This window comes from Protopterus annectens, chromosome 1.part0 (genome assembly GCF_019279795.1).
Source record: "Protopterus annectens isolate FY-2018-M chromosome 1.part0, PAN1.0, whole genome shotgun sequence".
Lineage (NCBI taxonomy): Eukaryota > Metazoa > Chordata > Ceratodontiformes > Protopteridae > Protopterus > Protopterus annectens.
Genome location: NC_056725.1, coordinates 1617163499 through 1617177779, shown reverse-complemented (window position 1 = coordinate 1617177779; position 14281 = coordinate 1617163499).

Genomic DNA, 14281 nt, shown 5'->3' with positions numbered 1-14281 from the left:
ACAATTCCACAGTCCACCATTATTAGTAAATATGCACAATTCTACAGTCCACCATTATCAGTAAATATGCACAATTCTACAGTGCATCTTTATCAGTAAATATGCACAATTCTACAGTCCATATTCAGTGAATTCAGTTCTTGCCATAGCTGTCAACCTTAGCACAAAACCTGGACGAAGCCAATAATGGGGAATACAGTCCCAAAAATAGGGACAAATTTAAAATATTCATCTTATAAACTTAGAAAATTGCTAGAAAAAGGTTGTGCTACTATGTATTCTGAAGAACATGAAGTTTGAAATTCAAATGCCGGTCAATTTTACTGGACAGAACAAAACAATTTTCAGCAGAGACGAGGGATTAATACTGCAGACACGTCTTTGTAAAATGGCAGGGCACCAGAGCAAATCCACACAAACACAGGGAGGAGATGCAGACTCCACACAGAAGCCACCCCAACCAAGAATCAAACCAGAAAACCCATAGCTGTGAGGCAACAATACTACCACTGCACCATCAAATCTGCAAGGGATTAAACATTCAGAAACCTGAAGTCTGAAATTCAAATGCCGGTCAATTTTACTGCGGACAGAACAAAAACAATTTTCAGCAGAGATGCAGGGATTAATACTGCAGACACGTCTTTGTAAAATGGCAGGGCACCAGAGCAAATCCACACAAACACAGGGAGGAAATGCAGACTCTACACAGAAGCCACCCCAACCAAGAATCAAACCAGAAAACCTATAGCTGTGAGGCACCAATACTACCACTGCACCATCAAATCTGCAAGGAATTAAACATTCAGAAACCTGAAGTCTGAAATTCAAATGCCGGTCAATTTTACTGCGGACAGAACAAAAACAATTTTCAGCAGAGACGCAGGGATTAATACTGCAGACACGTCTTCGTAAAGTGGCAGGGCACCAGATCAAATCCACACAAACACAGGAAGGAGATGCAGACTCCACACAGAAGCCACCCCAACCAAGAATCAAACCAGAAAACCTATAGCTGTGAGGCAACAATACTACCACTGCACCATCAAATCTGCGAGGAATTAAACATTCAGAAACCTGAAGTCTGAAATTCAAATGCCGGTCAATTTTACTGCGGACAGAACAAAAACAATTTTCAGCAGAGACGCAGGGATTAATACTGCAGACACGTCTTTGTAAGAATGGCGGGGCACCAGAGCAAATCCACACAAACACAGGGAGGAGATGGAGACTCTACACAGAAGCCACCCCAACCAAGAATCAAACCAGAAAACCTATAGCTGTGAGGCAACAATACTACCACTGCACCATCAAATCTGCAAGGAGTTAAACATTCAGAAACCTGAAGTCTGAAATTCAAATGCCGGTCAATTTTACTGCGGACAGAACAAAAACAATTTTCAGCAGAGACGAGGGATTAATACTGCAGACACGTCTTTGTAAAATGGCAGGGCACCAGAGCAAATCCACACAAACACAGGGAGGAGATGCAGACTCCACACAGAAGCCACCCCAACCAAGAATCAAACCAGAAAACCTATAGCTGTGAGGCAACAATACTACCACTGCACCATCAAATCTGCAAGGAATTAAACATTCAGAAACCTGAAGTCTGAAATTCAAATGCCGGTCAATTTTACTGCGGACAGAACAAAAACAATTTTCAGCAGAGACGCAGGAATTAATACTGCAGACATGTCTTTGTAAAATGGCAGGGCACCAGAGGAAATCCACACAAACACAGGGAGGAGATGCAGACTCCACACAGAAGCCACCCCAACCAAGAATCAAACCAGAAAACCTATAGCTGTGAGGCAACAATGCTATCACTGCACCATCAAATCTGCGAGGAATTAAACATTCAGAAACCTGAAGTCTGAAATTCAAATGCCTGTCAATTTTATTTAACATTTGTTAATCAGGGCAGTCTGACTTGGAACAAAAAAACAATTTTCAGCAGAGGCCCAGGAAGAAATAATGCAGACATGTCTTTGTAACATGGGAGGACACAAAAGCAAACCCACACAAACACAGGGAGAAGATACGGACCCCACAAAGAAGGAACCCCAGCCAAGAATTAAACCTGAGAACCGGCAGCTGTGAGGCAACAATGCTACTACTACACCATCAAATATAAAGCATTGCAACATTTACAAACCACAGATATTATGAGGAACAGCTCAGATCAAATATGAGGCAAAAATCTGCAATTTTTTTACAAATGGTGGTGGGTAGGGAACTCAAGTCTTTAACACCTGCATACAGGGTACAGGGTTCAAGCCTGAGGTATTCCCTACCACACCACCATGAGCACCTGGGGCATTTTCACACACACACACACACACACACACCTCCAGTTACAAGCACCAGCAAACACATACACAACTCCAGTTACAAGCACCAACATACACAACTCCAGTTACAAGCACCAGCAAACACATACACAACTCCAGTTACAAGCACCAACACATAAAGTAAAATGCACCATACACTTACCTGTCTGTTCTCCATACCATATCCTGCCCGCGCAATACTCACAAAGACCCATGAGATCCCAGTAAAGCTCCTTCCCGACGAGATCCCAAGCTCCCCCGAGAGTGTTCTGGCTGTTGCTGCTGCAGTCCGGATGCGATGTATCCTTCAGCGTGTCTGTGCACTTTAAAAGTGCACAGACGCCTCCTTGCATCCTCTATGGGTCCTGCCGACTGCCTTGAGCATGCGATAGACCGACGGTAGTCGGGACTACAAGTCAAAATTTAAAAATATTTTTTTCTTTTTTTTTTTTGTTTTCTTTTTTAATTTGAGGGGGCTGCAGTCCGGCAGCCCGATGCCACGAGCCGCCCCTGATCAACAGTACAAACCCACAATACTAGAGATTATGCACATCTGTTCATTACTACACTGCAGCAACAGACTATCTTATCTGACATATGCATGAAAGGAATTGGTATTTATTGTGTTTATGGAATGTTATGTGCAATATTGAATTTTGACAGTAGAGGGAGATGTTTCATTATGTTTAAACATGCTAGTAAGCACAAGCACTTTATTTTATAATGGTTGAATTATCGTAATTAATTCAATTTATGTATTTATGTATTGTATTTATATATATTTATAATGTTATAGGTTTTTAATGTATTTAGACATTTTAAATGTTATGCATACGTATTTTATAGTTTATGTTTTAATTCAACATTAATATTAATGAGGCTTGTTGGTTCATAGGTTAATTTTGAATGTGTTTGGGGGCTTTACATTGGTTGGAGGGTTATTAATTTAGTATAAATAGATTAATTAAATGGGAACATATTGTCTGATGAAGTCCAAGTGGTTGGATGAAAACGCTGGGTATTTATTTTGTGTAATTGCGTTAATGTGGATGGTTCGTGGAGCTGTTATTAAAGACTTGAAGTGGACTCGTGGTTGCAGTTTCCTTTGGCTCGTAGCACTTGTTTGGTGTTTGTTGGTGCTTTCAAGTGCTTTCTGTTGTTTTTTATATGCATGAAGATACTATACAGATGAAAATGGATAACAGTGGTCTTCTAATGTGCCCTGGGGCCTTACCTGCATGCTCCTCATCCATTGTGTGGGTGGTACCCACCTCCACAAGTCTATCTTCAGCTTGCTGGCTTGGCTGGCGGGTGGGTGCCCCAAGTCTGGTGAGGAGCTCCTCAGCATGTGTCAGTGGGGAGTGGATGGCATGACCCCCACCTGTGGCTAGCTGGTCCCTGTTAACTGCAGTGGCATGTTGACGGGCGTGGTGGATCAGATCTGTGCAGCAATGCTGCACCTGCTCATAATTACTCTTGTGCAGGCCGACATCATTTACACTTTGGATGAGCTCATTCCACAGGTCGGACCTCTCCTGCAGATCCTGGGCCCTGCGGCCAAAGAGGATGTCATGATGGACTATGAGGAACTGGTTTATAGCATCATTTTCCAGGGGTGTGTATGCAGGCAGGTGCTCCTGGGGCATTGTACCTGGAAGACATAAACAGGAATAAAGGTCAGGGGACCTCATACAGTTGTCCACATGCACATCAATAGTGGGTATTACTTGCAAATAATCCAGACTATAACATAACACTGGAAGCTATCATGGCTTGTACATCTTGCATTACACTCCTGGCCCTGACCTGTCCAGCTCCCCCAATGTTGGACACTTAATGGCATAATCCACTGCACCTCATTCATTTCTGTGTGGAGGGATGACAGTGGCCATATTCCATGTGGATTATGTGGATGGTTGCATGAGTGTGTTTGACTGTAGTGTGTGATGGGACTGTGAGCACATGCCTGTGTTAATGTAGGAGGCAAATTGTGATGTTATCATGCCCCATGGAGGCTTGCTGTTGTTACCATCAGTCGGCATTAATTCCATGCTCACCATTGATTTGGGCAGGAGTGTGGGTGATATGCATATCCCCCCATGCTACTGTTGTGGACAGGGTGCCACTGTTCCCACCTATCCTGTCTGATCCAGGTTGCCTGTATCCACGGCATGCGTGTATGAAGTGTGCTTTACCCCCAGTTCAGGTTGACTTGTGTTACTGGCTCTGAGACTGCATACATATGTGTAGACATGGTTGCAACTGGCCTTGGTGGTTTTCATATGTCTGATTTCTAGTCATAGTCAGCCTTACAGGAGGTCACCTGTGAACCTACATGCTTGCTCAGATAGAGGTGCACTTGCTTCCAAGTTGTGGTCTGCACTTATGTGTCCCTGTACAGCCACTATAGCAACTTATTATGTGCTTTGTGTCTTGGTGGTGTCCACCAAGGGGTATTACTCTATCGTTGGTGGAGGATGGTTGTACAGGTAAGGTACTGCTGATTCCATATAGCTACAGTGGATATGAAGTGTACACACTCCTGTTACATTGCATGGTAATTGTGCAATTGGAACATGACCCCACAAAAGCACATGTCAATACAATCCCCACCTGTGATGTGTCCTATAACCTGCTCAGTTCAATAGGGAACATAACAAACTGTCCTGTGGAAACATATAGGTTCATAGGTTCATAGGTGTGTACTAAGCTAATGGCCCTGGAGCCTTTACAAGCCTAGCCCATGGGATTACCCAACCTTAGTTCCCAGTGCCTCTGTCGAGTAAAGACATTGAAATGATCCCTGTGGTGAATTTTCTATTTCCCATCCATTCACCAAGATTTGTCTTGAAGAAGGCCAGTGAGGTGCTCTGCTTGACATGTATGGGAAGTCTATTCCATAACATGGGCAGTCTCTGGGCTATGAACCTGTCCCTCCAGCATATGGGAATTAATATTCAGTACAGTAAGCCAGTTAAATGTGTGTGCACACCCTAACACTGGTATGCTGTGTAAACACCTGCTCAGATGATTACAGCATCCAGTTGTCTTGATTTGTGCTCTAACGTCATATCACATCTTCACTTGGCAATGGTTGCTCACCTTCCATGAAACAGTTTTGTTTCTTTTTAAATAGAATTTTACAGGTTATGAATCACATTTGAGGTGAGAAATGTGTTGACATGACTTCCTGTGGTCTCACTTGGCATACTGTACACAGACTTGGCATTCCAGCAGGGGTGTGTACACTTTGATATCCAGTGTATATGGGTGTTGATATAGCTGTTAGTGGCAGGCATGGACAGTGGGTCATAACGCAGTTGGACACTTCTCTGATTACTATGTGATAAGCATGCCTACTGTAGTACCCATAGCAGTGTAATGGCAATGGAACAATCAGTAGCAGTACACATTTTATTTTGTTGTATGCAGTGGCAGTGTGGGCGTTGTCCCTTTACCTTTCCTGTATGGAACACATCCTTCCTGTGTGTGGGCAGTGGTGTTGCAAACAGTGGGTAGCTATACCTCTTACAACAGGGCTTGTGCACACAGGCCAAATACATGTTTGTATAATGTTCCAGACCTAGGGACAGTGTGTGAGTATTGCTGTTATATGCATTGAATACTGCTATTTTACAGGGTTTGTATGTACATGCTAGTTTTGCATAGAATGCAGTCTGTCTTCATAGCTCTCAGCTGTGGGCCTATCCACATGATGCCCAGAGGATTGGCTGTTATGTTTTGTCTGGTCCCCACACAGGTCTAGTCCCTGACATATCAGTGGCATTCTTTCCGCTGATTGCTATCAGTAAATGGCAACATCCATTTGTGTTTCTGACTTCATATTTCTCAGTAAGGGTATGTTGCAACCAATCCTGTAACACCAGCAACTTTCACAGTGTATAACAGCAATATTTCAAATATGGCCCTGTGTTTCAGCATCTGTCTTCCACCTATATACCAGGCTTTGCCCAGATGTCATGCAGTAGAAGGTTGATAGTTAATGGTCTATCATTATTTATAGGTTCATAGGTTCATACTAGGCTATCTGCCCTGGGGCAATTATAAGCCTAGCCCGATTCTGTATGGCTTACGCCACCCCTTGATTTGAGTATACTGTGCCCTTTTTAAGGTTTAGTTTACTGTGCCTCTGTCTAATAGTGACACGGGAGTAATCCCTGGGACAAACCTATGATCCCCCATCCACTTATCGAGATTCTGACATTCCTGCTATCATTCCAGTGATGTTGTGGACTCCCACACAAGTTGTAGGGTAGGGTCCATATATATGAGGGCTACAGCTGGACAAAACATGCGTGACCCTGTACAGTCTGGAGGTCAGTGTATGGAGAACACTGTTATATGCCCTTGTAAGACATTTTATGGGGGAGGTATTAAATGTTTTTAATCTAGGCTGTTACAACATGTGAAAGATATCAGTAATAAGAAACATTAAGGTATATGGCTGTACATTTTCATATGTTTCACTGTGGTAACAGTGGTGGGCTAGACCTTACTGCCTTGCACACAGTTCTGTTTGTCAGTGTGATAGTGACATTTTAAGTTAAGCATTGTTATGTAATGGATACATTTACCTTGTGACAACTGATACTTTTCCTTCTAGGGGGTTGAGTACAGAGTGTAATTGGAGGCTGTTGAACTACATCTGTAATTAAGTGTTGATTGATTCTCATCTTCAAGGCAAGTGTTTTTCACTGTTGTACTACTTGAAGGCATTAGCCTAGACAGCAAAGTATGTTATGTGTTGCAGATTACTGTATCATATGTTTTCTTTGAGAGGTGCATTAATCAGTTATTATGTATTTCAAACAACTAAATGCTATAAGAAATGGCATAAACAACTGAAATAGTATACAAATAAACATTTATATGTATGCAAACTGAGTGTGGTGTTTGATATGCTGTGCACCCTCTATATATACTCTCTTTATATGTAACTATAATATATATTTATATATTTATATATGTATGTATCTGTGTATATATATATATATATATATATATGTGTGTGTGTGTGTGTGTGTGTATAAAAGTATCATTAGAATGTTTAGTGCTTCCCCATTGTATATTCCCTATGGTAGACTGTTCTGCATGATATGTTAGGGAAAACATACCAACATCTTACAGCTGAGATGGCTTACTGTTTTGCAGGGTCCTGGGTTCAAGACTTAAAAGTACTGGTTATTTTGTTGCAAAGCAGATCATTTCAGCTGTGGAGGAAGGGATAATGGCAATAATTACAAGAGTTCCCTATTTTGGGCCCCTTCACCCCCATTTGCAGTGCCTTTGGTCAGATGTTTTGCAGTGAGAGGTTCAGAGTGTGGATCCGATGTCCAAATGCAGTGCATATCTATATATATATATATATATATATATATATATATATATATATATATATATATATAAATATATATGTATGCATACATATATATATATATATATATATATATATATATATATATATATATATATATATATATATATATATATATATATATATATATATATATATATATAGACATATATATATATGTTGAATGACTGTGTTGCATGATATGTTTGAGAAAGCATCACAGTTATTCACAGCTCGGATGACTTAGTGGTAACTTGCTGTGCCTATGGTGTGCAGGGTCCTGGGTTAGACACTTGCAAGGGCTGATTATTTCGTTGCTGGGCAAAACAAGGGCTGCTGGATACAGAGTGATTAAGGCAGTTGTAAGTGGGTTTATGTGGTGGTAAGCAATGCTAACTTCTAGTTAAATATGCTTACAGACAGCCTGAAAGTGCTTAATCTGTGTAGGCACTGCTTCACACCATGCAAACAGGCTTAACTCTGCTTACTACTGCCTAAATGTGCTTATCCCATGCTAAGTTCTTTAAAAGAAAAAAAAGGGGTGATGGGGAAGTGGTGAAAAAGGGGGCACAAAGAGGGAAAGTAGCTAGGGATGTGCAGGATGGGTGTATGGTAGGTCCATAGCTGTCCATTTCTTCTACAGCAACAGCTGTGCATATATACTAAATTTGGAGGTAGATTTGGACACTCAAACCCCTGAGGGAGGGGTGAGGCAACAATAATGTGTTGTGAAGGCAATTAGACCAGATTACATGTGTCCAGTGACACTTGTGTGAAATGGACAGCTATGTATGGGGCAAGATTTTTTGGGGGGAACAGATTGCCCTTTTTTTAAGGTGAGAGTGGGATATTGGGGAAGGATAGTAGGTATATTTGGGGAGGTAGGTTGGGTAGGAAGACAGACAAGAGAGACAAGACAGCATACAGAGGCGATATATGACACATGTTGGGGGTAAACACCTAGGATGGGGAGGGATGTTTGGAAATTGGAAGCCCATGAATGCCCAAATTGAAATAGTGGGACTGAGGTCCCCACCCATGGGCAGTCACCACTGCACCTTCATGGCCCTGAAGGTGGCTGTGCTGGGGGCTGAGCAGGAGGGGCAGGCTGTCCCACTAAATATGCCACCTGGCCCTCAAGCTGGTGTAGCAGATCTCCAAACTTCCTTTGGTGCTCACTACATATCAAACCTGACTTCGGGTGACAGGATCCTGTCTGCGCCCACTCCCAGGGGGATGAACCTCATCCCCTGAGGCAGTTCCACCTGAAGGTGGTGCAGGACCAGCAGATGAGGAGGTCCCGGGGTGGGTCCTAAATGTGCTGGGGCTTGTTGCCATGGTCAGATGAGGTGAGAGAGGTGGGTCCGCTGGGACTGGCCTTCCCAAACGTGCTATGGCGTTGCAGTTTTAGAACATATGTGGGTAAGTAATAGTCAACACAATCCAGGATTAGTTATAACAGCATGCATAGATATTCCCATTAACCCAAAACACCAAATTTGGAACAGTTGCATAGCAAACAGAACACATGCATATATGCAACCACAGTGGCCAGTACAACAACATGCAGGTTACATTGATAGCAACAGGCCACCAATGATAGTATTTCAACATGGAACATTAATAGAAACACATTTCAATATTTATTGAACAATAGGACATATGCCCCAACGGTAGGTTTGGTGTAAACATACCCATTGATTTGTGTGTTTAGATTATTGTTGCAGATATGGTGGGGGGGAAACTGATGCCAATTAAAAACTTGTATATCCTTGCAGTACTCACAACTTTAATGATAATTGCTCTAATCATTACGATACAAGTATTATTACAATACCCTATGGCCTTGGCTTGGTCTGGGCAGTGGTATGTTTGTACACAGTGCATACTTCAACTGTCTTATAGCTAAATTCTACATCTCATACCTAGTAGACCTGTGGAGGGAATGTTTGTTAACACTACCTGACTGTTTCTGCACATATTCCCAGATTCCTAAGTTAATATTATGCACATACCTCTCAGTCCCTTAATGCACACACTCTGGACAAAGCTTGACAAAATGGGGGTACAAATAGTGACATATTTTGAATATTGCTCTCATAAACTTGGAGAGTTGCTAGAGTGACAGGATTTGTTTTAATATACATTTTCTGAAGGTTTTGAGGTATGAAAATCAAATGTATGTCACTATTTAGTGACGACAATTATGAGATCATCCAACTGATTTGCCAGGGGGACAGAGGAACAGGCTGAAAATATGTGCCAATTATCTGGACATTCTGCAAAAATCTGTACAGTTGAAAGGTATGATTATGCATACAGTTTACTACGACTCCCAGGATTCAAACCATGGCTGCGTCTGCTAAACATACAACAATTAAGTTGCATCAGAGTGTGATATTTGGATATTGCTGTCTATTTCTTCAGTGTTTTCTGTCTAAGTCTCTCTTTGTTGTACAATCTGATCTTGTACTTACAACAGTCCTATACAGACATTCCTAGACATTTTTTTTATGTAGCACAGTGTGGATAACATTGGTTAACACAACATTATTATTCAGAGAATGCAACACTAAATGCCACACAATACCAGAGTAAACACAACCAGTCCAGGATTTAGAACTTTATTGCCAGGCAGTTACAGTTTTATTTAAATATGACCTATATGGGACTATTACTGTCATATTGTCTGGTTTATTCAGTACAACCCATACACAGTTTTTATACTGCCAGGTGACTTTCTACTACTTTATATTTATTTGGTGTGACTACTGCAAGCAGAATTGTTACTCACCAACCTTGCAACACAGCCTTTGCAACCTACTAGCATGGGCTTCCTGATTCACAGCCCACTCAGCTGCAGCTGTAAGGGAAATAGAGAAATATTTAGGCATACCTATCCATCACAGGCACAGGCTGGACAGTAGTAAACAGTTATTGGTATGACTACTTACACACTGCTGGGACATCACGCCTCTGCCTTGATTCTTGGACCCACTCATCCAAGAGCTCCCTCTTCCTCCACTTCAGGTCGGCATAGTGGTGCCAGACCTGCTCACCAGTCTGAGGGATACCAGTGGCACTGGTGAGATCACGGGCGAGATGGTCCCAGGTTTCCACTTTATATTGGGAGCCCTGGTACTGGCCCTGCAGCAGTCCCTCATCATGGTGTTGTACCAGGAGTCCTACCATGACCTTGGACTCCTGTATACCCCAGAGCTGAGCCCGGAAAAGCATGCCCTCGCCAACTCCTGCGATATTGCCTACAGTGGGAAGCTGCAATCAGTTATGAGCTGTATTCTCACCTGTGGGGTTTAAAATTAATTAAAATTTTAATTAGTTTACAATTCGTCTATTTACTTTTACAAAATATATTTTTTAATCACAGTTTATAATTAATAATATATATTTTTTTGATGAATTTTGTACTGATTTTGTTAGTTTTCTATATGAATACTATTTATTATTGTAGTTTTAATGTGTTTTATCATGATTATAAGGGTTGTGGCTTTAAATGCTTGATGAATCAATTAACTGAATCAATTAATGGGTGTATATAAATCAGTGGAAACTGTTATTTCATTGTTTGATCTGAAGAAGTCTGACGGAAACTTAGATGAAAATGCACTGATTTTCTGTTTGTGGCATTAATAAATTGAGTCTGGTTTTACTTCCAGCAACCTTGTGTGGTACCCTATCATTTGTCCAGACACCTGATTCTTGGGTTTAAATAGGGCCGATTTCCCGCCCTTTGGCGTGATTGGAGGGTTTTGAATATGCTGAGCTAAGCTAAGCTATGGGCAAACCTGCTTAGCTAAGGTTGGCAGTGCTTAAAGGGGCAAGTTCAGCATTGCTTGCCAATGGACAAATCCACTTAGCTGGGCTACTCATTGCTTAGTATTCTTATGTACACAACACTTACACCCAGTCAGCAAAGCTGTGCAATGCTTAGCATTGCTTATTTTTTATTTTATAAACTATCTGCTGTATGGGATTGATTCATCATTCATTACATATTATAAATTTGTTTACTGTCCCTGACACCCCCAATGTGCTTTCATTGTATTTATTCATGTGGGACTATACTGTATGGGGCACTTGTGTTTATATGGGGGTTTCACATCTTTATTAAACTGACACCTCACATCTGGACCCACTACAGTTCTCTGGTTAACAAATATATGTTATTTAGTAGCTAATTATTAAAATAATGTTTATGTACTAGTTTCACATGTAAAATGCAAAATTGGTTACAGTGGGGATCGAACCAGGAATGGCTGCTTGCAAATCATACACTCTAACCACTACACTATTGCAGTACTGTTTATGTTAGATATCTCTTGCTATGTAACTTTTTGTGCTGTTTAAGCTGTACTAAGCGTAGCTAAGCAATGGGCACACCCGCGCAGCTATGCTTAAACCTTATTGCATGTTTAAAAAAAATATTTGTTGTGTTTTTTTATTTGTACCCTTCAGAATATCCATGCTAATGCTGAACCTGTTATTCTATCAACTTTCTGCTTTGTGGGATGATTGTCTCTTTTGGCTTTGCCCACATTCCTTGCTCTGACACGTTGGGAAATGTGCTCTATGTGCTTATGCTAAATGTGTTATTCTAACAAACCTTTTGTCTTGGTAGGGACAATTGTCCCTTATGGCTTTGACCAGATTTGTTATCCTGATGGGTTGGGGGTGTTACGAGTGTTCTTGCTCATTTTAAATTGCCAAAAGGCAATTCTGGAGTTCAGGGGGCATGTATATTGTGAGAGCTCTACTCTCAGACACACCCCCTGCTCTCATATACGGAACCATGTCCGTTTTACAACACAGCTGGGTGCCTTCATACATACGCATGGTGCGCTGCCGTGCTAAATAGGAACGGTCCCTGCCATGCAGGAATAACGTATTCCTGCACAGCTGCTTACTGAATCCGGGGATAATCATCTTTTTCATCCTGCATTTTAACTAAGCTTCATTGGAGAGGTGCCATGAAAAATTCAGCTATTGAATTATCAAGATGCTTTATCAATCATTGAGTGGTCCCAGCAGCAAGCTCCACTGGCATCCAATTTATTGATCACTCTGATTTAGTCAAGCCTGACAAGGACTTTTTTGACTTGGACAGTATTCATCTTAATGATATGGTCTGTTATTTTTATCAGCTAATGATTATTTTAGCCAGTATAATTCCTTTTCATTTAATCTTCATTAAAAGTGGTAGTTTTAGATGTGGCCAAGAGACCTCAAATGGGGGGAACAGCATGTACATACATGCTGGTAGTCAGTCACCTCACAACCATAGTTCCCCTTGAATTACCCCCTTTTTTATAGTTCAGTGGCCTGTTATGGTATTAACAGGTCAGAAAGACCAAAGAGCATGGTTTCAAAGGGCATTTCTTTAGGAACAAAGAGATCAAGCTTCAAGTTGTGGTTAAGGTGATTTGTCTGAGGGACTTGGTTTACACCTCTGGATTGTAGTTTAAAGTTGGAATGGGTTGGCTGATAGCAGCCATCTACTTTGTTTAAGTTAGAGTTGAATTGATAAGGCTTAACCTGTTACTTATTTGTATATTACTCAACAATTGGAATTTAACTTTGTTACAGTTTATTGATAAAATGGTCTCAAAGGCAAAGTTTGGTCTGGTTTTTAACTCATCTCTACAGGACAAAATGTCAGTCTAAATAAGTCTGTAGCCTTAAAAGTCAGTTAACTCACATTGCCTCTACACTTTTTAAATTCCTTCTTGGTCAATAAAATACTACTCCATCACTGACTGTCAACAAGTCAGCTCAACCAGTTAATTAGGCATAACACAGCTGATGCAGCAAATATCATATACATATTCTTCATCCTTACACTAAAATTTGCATATCATTACATTTCTAAATGCATTTCGGACTACATCTCTAGATCCACTGCTCACAATTCAAGACAACTGAAATTGCTGTTACCAAATTTAATTTGGCATGTTTAAATTCATGCTCACAATTTATATTATTTTATTTGATAACCAGGGAAGAATGCTGATCCCACTGGAACCTTTCAAACTAAGCCCAGGTCAAATACACAGAATGTGCATAGCACTGATACAGATTTATACAGCTGTTGTAAAATAAACACAGTTAAGTTCTCATAACAGTGTACTAACAATAATGTAAGGTTGTGCAGCTGAAATAAAAACAGGTAGATTGTGGAGACGAGATTGAGTGATGTATGCATGGAGTACAAGTTACCATCCTTAATGTGGAATGAAGATGTGATTCAGAGGTGATGAACAGTTAAATAATTACATGTTTAGCTAATGGGTGGATGAATGGTGGAAGAGTGAGGAAGGGAATTGGAGAAAATAAGAGGGGGATGGAAGACAAGGGGAACAGTAAGGAGACATTAGCGGGGACAATTGCTATAGATGTCTTCAAAAAGCAGTGTGTTCAACATGTAAATGTCTTCTTTCTAGAATTCATTTTGAAGCTCATACTTTGCTTACTCAAATCCCATTTTTTACTTTATGGAAAAATATGTTGCTGTTTTGCTTAACCTTATTCTACCAGAAGTTATACACAATGTATCCCA